This window comes from Taeniopygia guttata, chromosome 1 (assembly GCF_048771995.1).
Source record: "Taeniopygia guttata chromosome 1, bTaeGut7.mat, whole genome shotgun sequence".
Taxonomy (NCBI): Eukaryota; Metazoa; Chordata; class Aves; order Passeriformes; family Estrildidae; genus Taeniopygia; species Taeniopygia guttata.
This window is the reverse complement of record NC_133024.1, coordinates 68,212,770-68,228,024: the sequence shown is the minus strand read 5'-3', so window position 1 is coordinate 68,228,024 and position 15,255 is coordinate 68,212,770. Positions and strand designations below refer to the sequence as shown.

General features: G+C 38.4%; 1 protein-coding gene across 4 annotated transcripts in view; it reads left to right on the top strand.

The window, feature by feature from the left end:
* The window catches only part of WASF3 (WASP family member 3), a 65,954-nt gene that overhangs the window by 13,790 nt on the left and 36,909 nt on the right, over positions 1 to 15,255 (top strand). For 3 of the 4 annotated variants that reach the window (XM_030275023.4, XM_030275013.4, XM_072930517.1), the window contains exon 2: positions 5,352 to 5,442. The exons of the other annotated variant lie outside the window; for it this stretch is intronic. The gene's annotated coding sequence lies outside the window, so the exon portion shown is untranslated. The remainder of the gene's footprint in view (positions 1 to 5,351; positions 5,443 to 15,255) is intronic. 4 annotated transcript variants of the gene reach the window in all.

The following is a 15,255-nucleotide window of genomic DNA, read 5'->3' as shown; positions in this document are numbered from 1 at the left end:
AGTTGTTGCTTTCAGCTAGATCCAGATGTAAAAATATATCTTGGCCGTGAATGGGTTGTGCTAGAGAGGGCAGCTGCTTGCTTGATCCAGGCTGTGACCATCTGCATAATTTTGATTCCATGGCATTGAAGTTGGCTGTCAGTTCCAGCAGTGCTGAGTCGTTTAGTAGGACCTTGGTGCTGCCGCCTTCCCTGTTGCACTTCCTTATTGGTGTGGTGATTTTTCCCCTTTTTAAAAACCCCATCAGTTCAGTTTAATTTCTTTTTTCCTGGACATTCTGAAACATACTAGAATTCATTTCTCAATCTTGAGGTGTCTCATTTGTGGTTTATGTGTATGTATATAAGGTATTTTTGGCTAATGCTTTTCAGCAGGGTTCTGTGGCCTGTGCCGATTCATGCTTCCCTTACTCTGCCACTTCTTTCTAACATTATGAAACTGTAGAGTACAACCTGCATTACCCTCTATTATTTCTGGAGACATATGAGTAAAGGAAATATTAAGTTTTGTTCAGCACGAGATGAAATCTGATACTTGATTTGATTGTTGGCTGTTAATGACCTGACAATTTTTTTTTTATTGATTTTGTCACCAAATTCAGGTACTTTAATGGAGTGTTTAACTTGAAAATCACATTACCTAGCCTTGAACTAATCCCCTTAATGACCCTACTGGTTTTCTGCCTGGAGTACTTACACAAAGCATCTGTCTAGATGTTTATGCTTTTTAGCAATGCCTGCTAACAACAAGAAGTAAGGTTGAATGCTCCAGAAAGTACAATTTAAGGGACATTTCTATTTCAAGAAACATATTCTTAAATATTAGTAATTGAAAGATGCTGCTGTGTAATGCTGGGTGGGTAACAACTGAAATTAGAGATGCTGTCTGCAGAGGATGACCCATTTTTAGTGTTGTTATATGAGAGTGGGGATCCACTTGAGTAAAGTCATCAGCATTCCTTTTGTGAAGCATTAGGGAGATGTCTCTACAGACTAGGAGTGGAGCTAGAAGGGAGCTCTTTGCTGTGCTGTAAAGATGTGTACTCTGACCTTCTGGAGAAGAGTGCAGGGCTGTGTTGGGAGAAGGAGCAGGCTGATACTACAGAAGACTTGTACTGTGATATTAGGTTGTTATCTCTGAAGAATTTAGGGATGGTAAATGCTGCCAGCAAACCTTTTCAAGTGTTTGAAAACATTTTGAAATTGATATCCCATCTGAAATCTGTTCCTTTTCAGAGGTATTGGCCTTTTGTCTTTCCTGGTGGTGGAAGAACCCTCTCTTTTTTTATCAAAGACAAGAGAGCTACTTCCTGTCTCTTGTGGTCGGTACTAGTAATTTGTGGTATAATCTTTGTTTGACTTCATTTGCAGTAAAGAGTCAGTGCTGACCATAAGAAGAGAGCGTAGTGCTGGGCAAGCCTCTTGTGGAGACACCAAAGAGGTGATAGATGTAGGGATCGTCATGCTTCTTACTAGCAAAAAACTGCTGTTACTGGCTGGCTTTAGGCTTTTTGGGCTTGCAAGATCTCTGAAGATCAAATGTTTAACCTCAGATAAATTCCAAAGGATGTTCAGGATTTTGCAAACCTGCTGTTTAGGTGGGTTTCCTCTGTCCAGTACTGAAGGACTGCTATACTCAGTCAAGCAGTGAATATTTGTACCATAATCCAGCAAGTGAAATAGAATAAAAGAGACACCAGGTACTCTGCACAGGTTGGATTTTTTTTTTTTTTTTTACTTTATCTGCCTGTGCACTGAAGAAAAATTTCAAGAACTTGAACTTGTTTATTCCTTGGAAGGCATTGGTGGCAAAGGACACACTGGGTGTAGTGACTTAAGTCTGACTGTCAGTGGTTATCAAGAAGATGCAGAGTAGGAAATTATCCCTTGAGGGCTTGTCAAAGGGCAGATTGCTCTCTGCACTCCAAGGACAGTATTTATCCCAAGTAATTTTCTGGATGCTGCAGAGGCTCATGGATTAGACAGCAGCAAGTGAATCTTTAATTAAAGACCACCTGGAAAACATCAGTTGCCATGTCTTTATGCTGCTCCTGTTCTGTACTCAAATTTAAGACTGGCATATGGAACAATCTAGTTTAGAGATTTAAAGATAGTCTAGTTTAAAGATAAGAAACTTTTGAGTTGTCTTGATCAATCTTATGAAGTTGCTACTAAGAGGCCCCTCAGTTTAAAGTAATTGATTGTATGGCTCTTTTACAGAAAAGCATCTGTCCCACTGTAGAAGTACTTAAGATCAAAGGGGACCTAACCACTAATTGATGTATGGTTCTACTCTTTGAAGACTTCAGAACCTGTCTGGATTTTCCAAATGTGTGTTGCAGAGTTACAGTAGCTTCCAAGATGGAATTTCATGCTTTTAAGATAAAATACATGCACAAATTTAACAAGGCAAACCAGTACTGAAGTTTTAAACCACTTCCTTTTTTGTGTGTATGCACTTGAATTCAAACTATAGTAAGTAAGCTTTGGGTCTCCATATATGAAAATGTGTATTAAAAACCTGACCCCAGAAAGCAGACTTCAAACTAAAATCCTTTTTTCACCATTTTCATGATGACCTGCCATTTGGATACTTTTAATCCTCAATCTATGTAAAAGTTACGTCTTGCATTAAATCCTTTATGTTTTTTTCTGTGGATTTCTGAGGTAATCCTCTGTGTGCCATATAGCTTGTTCTTCAAATTGCTTGTCTATAATATCCTCATTTCTAGGAGTTTTGTTTAAAAAGCTTTAAATCATTGATTTTAAACAAAATTCAGCTGGATATAAATTTCTTATACATTGTGTTACACATTCTGCATGTCTAAATTCTTATCCTGTTGAAACTGTTTAGTACTTCCTGTAATTTAGTTTGTGAATGCGTCAAATGAGGCACTTGGCAGAGGAGTCAGTGATGTTCTTGATAATGAGTAAGAATCTTTTTATAATGGCTTTTATTGGTTTTTTTCCCCTCTTAGAGATTTCATGGGAAAGAAAGACTCCATTCAAAAGGGAATGTGTGTTTTCACAGTTGGGCAGTAGATAGGTATTGCTGGACTGTTAGTGGTGGACCAAAACATATTTTCCTTCCTGTATCTTATGTTTTTTATCATAGCTACGTATCTTAAATGTGGAACACATAGAGAGTCCAACATTTTGTCTGTGGCTTATCCTGGGCTTTTTTTCAATGTTCTACTTAAAAAAAAAAATCAAAAATCTGATTAAAAAAATAAAAGATAAAACTTCTTGACATTAACCACATCTTGATGTTTTTATTTAGCCAGGTAAGGATTTAGACTGAAATGCATGTCAAGATAGTAGATTTGATTTTCACTGTGAAAGCTGAGATTTGTTTTCACAGGTGGTAGTTCTCAGCTTTCTTTCCATCCCTGTATAGGTTCTGTATTGTTGATCTGAGTGAGGAGTGCATTCATCAGAAAATGGATTCAGGGATCCTATTTATGTAGTGCAACACTGCAGACAGCGTGTAAGTTTAATGATGGAAACAAACTGCAGCATGTGGGCAAAAATGTGTCACTCATGTGGGGAACTGAGAGATTCCTAAAATGCCTTTGCTGCTGAGGATAGCATAATGTGTAAATATATTCTCAGACACTCTGATAGTACTAGAGGGTTTAAAATCTATAAGAAGTTCAAGTTGCCTTGTACTAGAAGTGCTCTATGATGTCTGTTCTGTAGTGTTTTTAATGAAGTGCAGTTTGCTGCAAAGTAGATTTATTGTTTCTTGAGCCCAGGCATACTTAAATCACTGCTGGTTGAAGTCACAGAATTACAGAAAGGCCTGGGTGAGAAGGAATCGTAAAGAGCACCTAGTTCCAATGCCATTGCCATGGGCAGAGCACTTCCCACTAGGCCAGGTTGCTCAAAGCCCCATCCAAGTTGGCCTTGAGCACTTCCATAACTTCTCTGGGCAACCCATTCTAGTGTCTTGTCACTCTCACAGTGAAGAATTTCTTTCCAATATATAACCTAAATATACCCTCTTTCAGTTTAAAGCCATACCCTCTTGTCTTTTCATTACATGTCCTTGTGAAAAGTCCATCTCTAGCTCTCTTATTGGTCTCCTCTTGGTACTGGAAGTTGCTGTAGGATCTTCCTGGAGCCTTCTCTTGTCCAGGATTTTGTCTTCATAGGACATGGTGGTCTAGCCCCTCTAATAGTAATTGTGGTCTTCCTGGAATCTCTTCAGCAGGTCCATGTCCATCTTATGTTGACTTAGGCAAATAGCTTTCCCCATATAGTACACCTGTCCTGGTAATGGGAACATGAATGAGTTGTATGTATGTGAGCCTTTATAAGGTGTCTCTTTAATTTTTCTCTAAGCACATAAACACTTAAGCGAGGACCAAGACCTTGGCAAACTGGTAGATTGCTGAGCAGGTTAACTAGAAGACAATATTTTATTTGGAATAGGTGGTTACTGCGCCAGTGCTTAGTGGAATCAAGGTCTAGGCACCTCAAAGCTCTGGTATTCTGAGGGAGGATGAAGCAATGTGAGCGAGGCAGGTGGTGACCGTGAGCAAACAGGACACTGCTGTCTTGTCTTTAAGAAACCTGTATGGTGACTTGAAGTGTCTTGCTCTTCTTGATGCTTTGTCTTTCTTATACATCATGGTTTATAATTGCCTCCTTGAGATAAAGAAGTTTTTTTAATTGTGTAAAATATTTAGGCAAAAAAATGCATAGTAGCATCTCTTTAAAATTCTGGTAATAGTATCAGCCTCCTCTAAGCAAGTGATCTGTTTTAGAGATAATTTTTATATATTTATTGCAGAAAGGGCATTTATATCTTAACTGCAAAAAACCTTAATTAATAAAAATTCAGTGTATGACTAAATGCTGATCTATAAGTCACAATGTTCTCTTGATGCTAGGAATGTAATATTTTAATGGAAACATCTCACTATGTAATTTTTGCAAAAGATTCCCATAGCATTTTTTTAGTCTTTTTTAATGGGTTTCTGTTCAGTAATACTTAATTTGCTGTGAAGAATCTCAGAGGGATTTAAGACTGCTGTTTTATTGTGCATTATTGTAGGCTGTTACGTCACTTTTCCATCCCCACAGTCTTCAAGTGGGTAAATGTTATTTTCTCTGCTGATATTTCTGTTTAAAAATTGATTATAAAATAACACAAGCTGTTTTGTTACATTGAAAAAAAATTAAGCTGTATCATAAAATATTTAGTACAAAATGGTTAAAACTGCCTGGAATCTACTCATGCATATTTTACTAAGTTTTTTTTAGCTGATCACTGAACTGAACCCCACTTTTAATGTATATTTTAAATTACTCTGATACTGAAAGACTAAGATTTGTCTTTGTTTGCAGAAGAAGCCACCTGAGTGTGCCAGGAAGTTAGAGAACAGCTGTCTTCTCAAACGAGTAAATAGTATTGATATTCCACGCTCCTTTTTAAATGGTAAGTTGTTCAAGAGAGCTCTTGCTGAACATTCCTTGTCAACTTTGCATGTGTGAATCTATTACAAATAGCTTTGACTGTGATAAGTCCCTCAAACTGAAGACCAGTGATGAATTTTAGAAACTTGTCCAGAAGGTTTTGAGTTAGCCTTTGGAAGGTAGTTTATATTTTTGATACATAGGTGGTTTATATTTTGTAATGTTGACTAGGCCCTGAAATAAATGTCAAAAGCGTTGCTCACCCAGGAGGCTGGTAGCATTTGAATACTAATCTTATTGTGTAGAAACTAGAATAAATTTATTTTATTCATGGTTGTTCATGAGATACTGGATTTATAAATTTGCATCTGTTAATTACTTTTACCCTGTATAATCTGTACTTTGTTGATGTATTGTCTAAGAGATTTAAACGAAATCTGCTGAAGTTGAATGTGAATGTTTGTTGGCATCAAAGTGCATCGGGTAATAAAAGATTTGTACTTATTGTTATTAAACTAGCTGTGTGGGGAAATATTTCCCTACCCCCAATCTGTCTCAGCTGCCCCCACTGAAGGCCAGGGACCTTTAGATTAGGATTATCTGTTGCGTTGTTGGAAGAGTAGCACTTCCCTCACCTTGTGACATAAGAGGTGGGACACACCTGGGGTGCTAATGAAGGACAGCTGGCAAAGTGCAGACAATTTTGTTACAGTAAGTAAAGCTGCTAAGTGTGTGCATGTGTGTAATTATAGGGAGCTGCAGCTTGTTGGTGTCTGGGAGAGAGAAAGCTTTTGAGCCTGGGAAGAAGCTGAAGAGCAGATTTGTTGCTTTTCCTTCAGAGAGGGTGAGGTTAAAAGTAGTATTAGCTACCTGTAGAAGAGACTGTTTTCTTCCTGCATTGCACACCACAGTGCTGCCTTTGCCAGAAGCCATGGCCAGCCTTGTTTCAAGGTCTCTGAGCAACAGTAAAGTATGCAGCAGTGCTTTAGGAGATTGTTTAGGATACTGTTCTCTTGTGTTCTGGAGCTGACTGTCTATAACCCTGGTTGTGATCCTTTGGCACACTTTTCCCCTCAGCTGAAATTCACTTATGCTTGTTTCAGTTTTGAGTTCTGAAGAAATTCTTGATGATACTCAAGATGCTTTTCAACATATATGTTCTGAAAGAGATTGCACTTTAAGTTAAGAAAAGGAAGAATTCTGGAAAATGTGTGCATTCACAATTTCAAGTAGGAAACTGTTTAAAGGAATGAAGGAATAAGGAAGCAATATGGTGCACACAGGAGCGGGAGGGTTATGGTAACAACTTTTGAAGGAGAAGGGTGAAAGAAAACTCACTCTTTCCCCCTTTACCTCTCTTGCATTACCCATTCAGTGGAAAGGTAAATCAGTGGTTATATACTGAAATCATTTGGAAAAAATATCTCTTGCCATAAATGTCAAAAGTGGAGGAAATGTGTCAGGGAAAGTAGTTTGAAAAAAAAAAAAAGTAAACCAAGTGGACATATCCAGGATTGAAAATATGCTTCACTACTAGATTAGCAGATCAGCATATTGTGTATTAACAAAGTAGTGAATGTTACAGCACTATTACACTTCAGTTGCCTTTCTTGCTGCATGGGAACATCATCGCTTTTATTCACAGGGAGCTAGAGAAATTAATTACTACAGGAATAAGAACCTTGGTTTTGGAATATTTTACCTAGGCTCTATTTATTAATAAAACTTCAAAAATTATTTTGAGACATTTGCTGTTCATTCTCAGTGTAGTTTTATCAAGTATTTTCTGTTTCTTTGTGCAGTTTAAGCTCAAATTTCATGTAAAGTTTAATTGAAGTGCCAAGTGTTTAACTAGTCTGGAGTTTAATGTAACTGATGGTGTATAAAGACAATGCTGAGCATACTTAAAAATATCAACCTTTAAGTTTTTAAAAAAATATTAAAATCTAATTCTAGTAAACAAATTCTAATTTTTTTGGTTGAGCATTGATCATTCATGTATCACAAACATTCAGATTGGGCATAAAATTTGGAAACTACCTGATCAGTAGAATGAGAAACTTGTACTTGAAATAATGGTTGATTTTTACAGAAATTATTAAATTTATATTCAAAGAATTTCACTTTCAAGTCATAATAAAAATTTAAACAGCTTAATTTGCCTTTTCTGCATGCAGGGTAAGGTATTTGAATTTGAAATTAAGTCACTCATTTTGTCACTTGGATTATCATTGTGCCTTATCTCACTTCTCTCTGGATTTCCTACTGTGTTTTGCTAGTATAAACACCCCCAAAAGTTGTCAGGTTGATAAAAACTATATATTAAATGTTTATAAAAGTTGCTGATTGCTTAAAATGCCATACTGTGTGAGTAGCGTGCACTGGCTTTTCTAAACGTCCGTTATAAACCTACAACACTATGGTACGAAAGTGTCTTCCACAAAGAAAGTTAGAGAGCATGGAATGAGGAATAAAATACCACATGCAGGGCTTGAAGACAGCCTCTGGTGCTTACTATCCCCAACTGTCAATTTAGTAGACTACCAGAAGAATTCTTTTGTCATCACATATGAACAATTCTAAGAAATGCACCTTTACGCTTAGCTTGGCAGAAAAAAATACTGTGTATTCACTTACACGTTTTGAAAAAAGATGTTAAAATTATGTTTGTGATTGCTGCGTGGATAGTACTCCAGTCTTCAGAAATACTTTTATTGAGAAAGCAACTTAGATATTTTCAGTCAGGATTAAACCAAATTTATGTGCCAAGACTTTTGCCTGTACTATCTGACTCTTCACTCGTTCTTTAACCTTAATGGCTGCTAAATTATAGAATTACTTAGTAAATTAAATGTTTGATTTAAAACAAACCATTAAGAATAGTCTCCTGAAAGAAATAAGCTTTTCAAAATGGGGCAGACTGAGTGTGGAAAGTAGGTTGGGCAGGAGAGAAATAGTGTCTGGAGAATGGTGGAAGGTTTTTGGGATACTTGACCAGTGAAACGCTGCAGATCACTAATTGCATAGCAGTGGATGAGGGGGAATAACAGGACAGTGTTTTTCTAATGGTCTCCTGGGATGGAAAAAGATGTATAAGAAAGGCAAAAGTATTGCAGAATTCTTATATTACAAATGGTAATGCCAAAAGGAGGTGGAACTGGTTTTGGGAGAGACTAACTTCAAACAGGATAGAGACGTGATCACAGATTTTAATCTTCGGGTACATGCATTTTTGATGAGCTTTTTCTTGTTTTCTGTCCGATTTTGATGTTAGGAGAGGCTGAATATTTGGGTTTAGCTGTTGCTTGTCTGGGGTTAAACTCTTTTCAGTATGCACTTACATTTTGGACTTGACTGCATGGAATTGGATTACATTGCAGCCTGGCAAAATGTGCTTGATGTTTGCAAATTTCTTCTCTTTCTGTATTAAAACTGGTGTCTGCACTGTGAGAGCCTTAGCATGCTCATCACATATAGAAATAGTCTTTGTTATCACGGTCTGAGACTGGGAAATTTTCACTTCTGCAAATAAATGCAATCATTGGCCTCTTCTCTGAACTTTTCTGTGATTGGCATCATAATAACTTCCCTCTGAATTATGCAGCTAGTGCACAGGGGTCTGCTTGAAGATGAGGCTTAAATCTTGGCTGCCTCTGCAATGATTAAATAAATCAGCTTCTAAATTTAACTGATGTAGTTAAATTACTTCTTCAACTGTGCATAGATTAGTCTCTAATGGGTTGATTTCTTTCCATATGTGCTTGTAGGCTGTGTAGATTACATTGATTATTTTAAAGTGTAGTTAAGAGCAATCTAAGTATTGATAGGCTTGTTACATAATTTGGTGGGGTGTATGGAAGATCCATGTAATCACAGATAACTTTAAATTACAGTCTTTGAGACTTGGAGTCAATGTGTTTGTGCCTACAGTCACCCTGTCAGTCCATAAAAACAAACTGGTCTCCAGTCACAACAGGTTTTGCTTGGTTTGATGTGATTTTGAACCTCAGGAAGGGTGCCAACAACCAGAGCATTGCCCCTGGAGCCTCATCACAGAGATGGCAATAGCTGTCCTTTTTCTGTTCACCAGCCAGCTGGTCACAGCTGTAGTTAAGAAATCTATTCCTCTTGGATTGGGGGATCTCATTCGCTCAATGGTTTTAAACTAATAATTGCATTTCACAGGAGAAGATTTTATCACCAGTATAACAGCAACAGCACTGCTGTGAGGGAGGCAAGTTTAGAGTAGGTTCAATTCCGAATTCAGCATCTTTCTTTTTTTCTGTTCCATATTTAAAGAAAAACAAAAGCATCCTGAATATTAACATGCCAGGATTTAATTCCCCCTCACTCCATTGTTTTCATTTAAACATGTTTAGGTTCAAAATCTACTTCCTAATGTTAAGAATGAACATCTAGGAAATATTTTTGTTCAAAGCAATTTAATGATAGGAAATATTGAAAATGTTTTGATCCAGTATGCAAAATAATTTGAGGCAAACTTATGGCAAAGTTCACTGCTAACCATTGTGGAACTGGAGGGGTGAAAAACATCAGCTGGGTTTTTCTTTCTTTGGAAACAGGTGTCCTAATTGATTTCCAACTGCTCTCTTTAGGTTTACAAGAGACTACTGTGACCATCAGTATCTAGATGGCTGCCCTTTCTTTTTTAAATCAGGAATAAAATTAAAGAGTACTTCATCAATACTCATTGCAGTGTTATACTTTTACTTGTAAATAAATAATTAACGTGTAAAGCTTCCTCATTTATTATTTGGTTTGTGTATTTCAGAGAATGGGTCAGGTTGGATGAGACCACAGTGGGGCATCTGGTCCAACCTCCTGGCTCAAGCAGGGCCATCCCAGAGCACGTGGTACAGGATTGTGTCCAGATGGTTCCTGAATATCTCTAGTGAGGGAGACTCCACGCCCTCTCTGGGCAGTCTGTTCCAGTGTGCAATCACTGCGCACTAAAGAAGTTCTTCCTCATGTTCAGGCGAAACTTCCTGTGCATCAGTTTCTGCCCATTGCCTCTTGTCTTGTTGTTTGGCACCACTGAGAAGAGCCTTCAAGATAAAACAGACTGCCCTGAAGTTATCTGGTTGCAACTACAAGGTAGCCTCAGCTTAAAATGAGGCATTAATGTCTCCTTATACTCAAAAAATAGAGCATTGTGTCTTTGCAAGTAGCTGCCTGGTCTGTAATCTCTCAGCATTTAGTAAGCTAGGGGCATTTTCCTTATTGTTTGGGGAGAAGCAGCATTTACTTCTGAGGGCTTGTAGGAAGAGCTGACATGCTATGGAGTGTGTTGGAAGAGTTTTCATATTCAAAGAAGAACACAGCCTTTGAATAGGATGTTTTACACTGACAGTGGGACGGGAGTTTGGAATGTTTCGGGACTGGATAGGAAAGGGGGAGGAGCAGTTAACCCTCTTCCAGTCTTCTAGTTACTGGACTCTTCTAAGAGTCTTTTAAATCTGTCTCTGAATAGTAAGCAGTTTAAATGACTTTAAAAAAAAAAATCGATGTTTTGTACCAAATAGGGCTTGTTGGCAAACACTGGGTTGTAAAACTGCAGGGGTGAAGGGGTAGTTGAAAGGATTAGTTTAGCTCTCTTCTCTTAGCTACCAATGCCTCCAACTCTTATTAGACCAGCTGTCAGCTTCCAAAGAAATAGTGAGACATGGCATTGCAGAAGTGAAGTGTGGAGAACAGAGTCCAGGTGAGTAGAGGAAAGTGGCTGTAGGGCACGTGACGGACACAAGTTGGTTGCTATGTTGGCAACTGGGGTGGCAAATATGCACAAAGCAGTGGTGCTGGATGTGAAGGAGGAGATAAAGCGCTAGCAGCAGGACTCATATAAAGGAGAAGGTTGAACTGTGGCTCTAAAATATGGGCAGGGCATCTTATCAATATAAAACTGAGTGGCTTCAGGTGTTTGGCTGTGGTGCTGATAGATGCAATTGGGAAATATGAATGTGATCAGTTCAACATGCTGTCTACCTCTTTGTATTTTATGACTAGTGATTAATGGTAAACAGGTAAAGAAATATTCTGTTCTCTATGATTTACAAGATCAATTTGGATTGTAGACTGAAAACAAAGAGAGAATGGTTCCTTAATTTTTTCAATGGTTTGTCCTTGATTCTATCTTAGTCTCTTGGAAAAGAAAAAAGGCACCTTCACAATTTACCAGGAGCTAAGGGCAATTACTTTTCTTGAGATGTGACGGTACCTTTCATCAGATAAGTGACTTCTTATTCCTGAGAAGAGGACTCTAATTTTTGTCTTGAGTTGCTATCCATGCTGCTGTTTCAGTGTACTGTGTATTTATTAAAAAAGTACATACTTAATATTTCATTTTTTAGAAATAAATTTGGTCTTGAATATTTATGAGTATATGCTGCTTGTTTCTTTTTATAAATAAACCACAGAAATCAATGTATACTAGGTTAGCATTTACTAGCATGTTTTTCAGAAAGAGATGGCAAGTATACAGCCATAAATGACTCATATGGCTAGCATGATAAGCAGAATTTGTAATGCACACATGGGGATATCCGTTTTCTTTTGTTCAGTAAATTTTTTGTTGACCTACTCAGAGTTTGTTGGGATGCCTACGTGATTTTGGGAAATGTGTCAGCAGAAAGTTCCTGAAAATTGCAAGAGTTGTGAGGTCTTTAGTGTCATTGGTTTGTGTTGCTACTAATAAGATGGACTAGGACTAGAGAGAATGACTTCTAAGCAGCAGCTGATGGTACTATGTGTAATCTTCAGGAAGAGGGTGCCTTATTGTGTCTACAACTTCCTTGTGAGGGGAGTGGAAAGGGAGGTGCTGATCCAGCCTGTGTCAGATGTCCAGTGACAAGATTCAAGGGAATGACAAAGCTGCATCAGGGAAGATTAGGTTGGATGTTAGGGAAAAGTTGCTCACTGAGAGTTGTGGTCAAGCACTGGAACCAGCTCTGCAGGAAAGTGGTCATGACCCCAAACCTGTCAGAGTTAAGAAGCATTTGGACAACACTTTTAAGTACCTTGATTAACTCTGGGCCTGCCATGTGTGGTCAGGAGATGGACTGGACTGTTGTCACGGGTCCTTTCCAACTCAGCATATTCTACGACTCAAGTAAAATTCTTTTAATGTGACAATATTGGTGCCATTTCTTGTAGGGAACAGTTGCTAGTCTTTCAGCCTCGTTATCTAGTCGCTTGTGCTTAGCTTGCTGTTCACCTACACAACCAAACACTCTTAACTGGCTATGAAATGGGAGTCCAGCTTGAATTGCTTTTTTTTTTTTTTTTCCTTTTGTCCTGAAGCAGATTGAGAGCTTTCACTATCACTTCCATGCTCTCAGATATAAGGATCGTAATTCCATAAACTGCTTTGACTTCTTTCCCCTGGATTAGATTTTTGCTGACTTCCAATCTGATTCCAGCATGAGAAGCAGCTCAGCCAGGAGCAGCAGCTATAATAGCACAAATATTGAAACAGGAATGGGAAAAGGAATCCATTTAATTAAATCAAGGAGCGGTTGGCTTGCAGCTGTCTTAAAAAGCACAACTTTAAGTGGAGCAGACTTTAGGGCAGTGACTGGATTTTGCTTCTGAGAAGGAAACATAACTCATCTTGTGGTTGAAACATTTGTTGTGAAATATTGATGTGATCTATGTCCAATTCCTGATCCTTCTGTAGAAGGCCTTAATGATGCTGAGCAGCACACAAGTGGCCCTTGTGCTGCTCAGCAGTATAAATGAGATGCTGCTTCTTGCCTTTCTTATGCTTGGAGAGTAAATTTAATGTCAGGGTGTACAGATACTGTAGGAGTGAAGGTATTGGGTAACCTTACTGTAATAGGCTTGGTGGTCCTCCTTGGCAGTTGCAGCCTTGCTAGGTTTAGGCAGTCTGTTCCTCTTTCAGTGGGTTTTATTTGGCTCTATTGCCAGGATTTTGCTGTGTGTTTGACTGACAGTAAGGAAGATGAGATCCTTCCCAGAGGATTGGAAGGCTGAGTGCATTATAGGGAGTGAGAGGATCAAGGTAAATGACTCCTGTAAGGTAAATGACTCCTGTAACCTTCATTTGTAAGTATTGGAGGGAAGCAAAATTAAAAAATCCTGTGACATATTTTCAACCCTAAGATGATTCTTTTTCTTTCTAACCTGTGTTTGCCTCTCTTCTTACATCTTGTCCTGACAAAATTAAAACAAAAGAAAACTACTCTTTTTCAGCCTTTATATAGAAAATTAAAGCATGCTGAAACAACACTGTAGGACGTATTATGCGGTAGGTTTGGTTTGGATCCAGGATCATATTTATGATGCAAATTCCCCAGATGTGAAGTATATGAACTCTTTCAGGTGAGTGTAAAACCAAAATGTTGTCTGTAGGCGCATATGTGACAGTGTCAGTGTCTGATGGTCCAAGGACTGGGAGAGCACTAGCTTGGAACAAATATTCCTGTTTCCCTACAAAAAAGAGTGTATACGAGATGGACTCAGGATCATCGCCAACAGCTTTTCTGCTCTGAAGGTGCTTGTTGCAGTGCATTTGGGGGACCCCCTAAGCTGTAAATTTGCTGGTAGCAACAGGCAAGGAGACTCGACACGGCTTCAGAGAGTGCTCATTAGATGAGGGTTTGTTGGGGGTCCTACCCCCAGGAAGCATCAGGGTTTCTGAGGGAGGGAAGGGGGAGAGAGGAGCCGAGAGAGCAGTGGCCACAAAAGCTGGCTCAAAGAGAGAGAGCCTGGTCCCACTGGCACGCATTACTGGGAGATTCAAAGTGGATGTGGAGTGAAATTTGGGCCAATGGGATTACAGACACAGGATACCTCAGGGGAGGAGTACAGGCTTGGAATAAACCATACAGTTTCGAGGGGTGAGACAGAGCATACAGTTTAACTAAAATGTAACACCACAGGTGCTTATGCTCCTGTTGTACCACACAACTTGCTAATGCAGTCTCTGAAGTCTTGGAATATCTCCCGAGGCTCACAGGTGAAAAACTTGATGGCTCATGCTGTTCTTGGTTAGGGACTCCATGTATTTTGATGGTTTGTGCTTTTATTATTCTGTGTAAGAGTGTTTTCCTCCAAGCTCACACTTAGCATTCACCCGCTCTTGGCATTGACTAAAAGAAGAGAATTACAGCTATAAATCAGTGTGATGCTTTCAAGTACTCAGTGTTAGGTTCTGAAATTTCATAGTTCTTTATGAAGCTAAGTTTACATTTTCAAGTCATATTTAAATATATGTGTCTTGAAGAAAGACAGACAAAAGGTTCCACAAGGGATATTTTAATGCACTGATTTAAAATATATGAATAAAGCAGATTTAAAGAATTTCATGTTATCATTGATAACCTCTGCATCCTCAGTAATCTTAGCTGTGATTTGATCATTTTTAGCTAGGAGAAAAAGTTGCTTAAGCCTCTTAGTGATTATTTGTACATGGTAAGAATGTACAAGCTTTTTTTCATTGAAGCTGGTTTCTGGAGCACTTCTATCCTGCCAGCTCCATGGAGATGTGTTGATACAATGCCAAATTTCATGGAACACAACTTTCTTTCCAGCCTTCAAGTGTTGAAAGGGGATTTTTACAGAAGACTAACTGCTGAATTCTGTCTGAAACTCACTATGGTTTTACAGTAGCTTATTTGTCTCACAATGGGAGTTGCTGTATGTGTAATGAGATCTCTTTAATGCTGAAAATGAAGTTTTGTATGCCAGTGTTACTGTATCAAAGCATGTTACTTGTAGTACTGCCTGACACTGATTTTAGCTTTAACACCCCCCTTAAGAAAACTCCAACAAAAATACCCAGAAAACAAACAAACAA